This window comes from Brassica oleracea, chromosome C2 (genome assembly GCF_000695525.1).
Source record: "Brassica oleracea var. oleracea cultivar TO1000 chromosome C2, BOL, whole genome shotgun sequence".
NCBI classification, from domain to species: Eukaryota; Viridiplantae; Streptophyta; class Magnoliopsida; order Brassicales; family Brassicaceae; genus Brassica; species Brassica oleracea.
Genome location: NC_027749.1, coordinates 28,369,651 through 28,371,703, shown reverse-complemented (window position 1 = coordinate 28,371,703; position 2,053 = coordinate 28,369,651).

Here is a 2,053-nt window from a genome sequence, read left to right as displayed (position 1 = left end):
TAGTTTTGTCTCTAATATCTTTTAATATTTTCAAAAATAAATCAAATAAATAGTTTTGCAAACAAAACAAAATTGGAAAAATAGTAACTACTGATGAAATTACTATATTAAATTAGTGGTAAATTTTTCAGCTCTGAAAATGTTTAAATAATAATTTCAGATTTTGTTTTATAGAAAGTAGAATTTGCGTTCTACAAAGTGGAAAATGAAATACAGTTTTTTTCGTTGAATCTACTATGTTTAAAATACGTGATCTAAAGAAATAATAGTAATCTAAAAATATATGGAATACACATTCCACGCTTAACTTATCGCTCTAAAATCGGTAGAAATCGAAATCTACACATTACTATAAATCTAAAATCTGTAGAAATCGAAATCTACACATTACTATAAATCTAAAACATGTAGAAATCGAGTTCGAACATGTTTACTGTATTCTACAAATAGTAGAATACATATTCTACGGATAACGATAACCAGTTTTGGAAATATGAGAAGAAAATATTTGGAAATATTCAGTTTCCATAGATGAAAAAATCGAAAATAAAATTAAAATATATCTAAATATATTTTATTAATTGTTATGAGTTATTAATTATAATAATATATTTAATTATAATATTAAATATATGTAAATATCTTATAATTATTTATTATATTATGAATTAAGAATTAAAAATTTAGGGTATTAATTATTTGGAAATTTAGTCTAATGAGACATAGTTATCATTTTTTTGCCCTAAAAACAATTTTCCCATATTAAAAAGAAAACAACGTGCCCAATGCCTCCCATAACCAGCTTTGTAAATCTATACTAAAAAAACATAATCCATACTAAGATTCTGCCCTTAGTTTTTAAAATTATTTACAAGAGAATGATAATGCTTTTTCTATTTTTTAAAATAAATTTCTGCCACATTTATGACAGCCAATCAGAATCAATTTTTTTTTTACGTCCAATCAAATTGCTTTCCATTTTTAAAGTTATCTAATGCCTTGTCATTCTATCTATACTATTAAACCAGAATCCTTAATATGATCTTGCCTTTAGTTTTCTATCTTATTTACAATGCAATGTTATTTCTATTTTTATATTTACCATAAATAATAAATGTAGCATCCCAGAAACTGGAAAGGACCGTCAGGATAGACTTGGGACAAGAGAACCAACAAGCTGGTCGATAGGCTTAAAGTCAACCTTTCCAAAGTTGAACGAAAGGGTTAAATGGTCTGAAACTTGATATAAGGACTAGGCCTTGCAAGGAAAACGTGTCTGCCTTGATTCAGATCATAAGAAATGATTGTGAGCAAGGTATGATAAAGGGATGATCAGAAATGGTCATTAATTGTATAGTTCGGGTCAGAAAATGCACCAAGGGACTTATACGGATAGAATGTGATGTGGAGAGGAAGCTGGACGAGCTGGAGTAGCTAATCTACTAGCTGAACCAGCTGAACCAGCTGAACACTCAGCTAAACCAGCTAAACACTAGCTGCATACTCACTGATAAGCTCACACTAGCTGCACACTCACTGATCAGCTCACAATAGCTGAACTACTAGCTGAGCTAGCTGGGCGAGCTGGTGGTTATCTCATCTTAGCTGACCTAGTTGGTTGGCTACTGACCTAGCTGGGTGGTCTGACACAGTAGGTCGATACTGGGCAAGTCAGGGGCGGATGGTAAGGTCACCTCGCCCATGGGCGAGGACGGCCAGCACCACGGTCACCTCGCCCATGGGCGAGGACGATCCGCGCCCGGTTCGCCTCGCCCTAGGGCGAGGACAATCCAATCCCGGTCAGTCCGACTCGTTTCGACTCTCGTGTCCTCTGTATAGTTGTGATATCCGACTTTTGGATCATATACCTCTCGTTTCGTCTCGATCGGAGTTACTCTAGAAGTTTTATGACTAAAATCGTAATAGAGCCCGAAGGCCAAAAAACGGCCCGAGAGGATCTAAACGTGTCTAGAGGCCAATATACGATTTAGAAGGGACCCGAGCCCAATGGGAGTTATGACGGTTTATCCTAACTCGCGGAAGTAGGATAAAC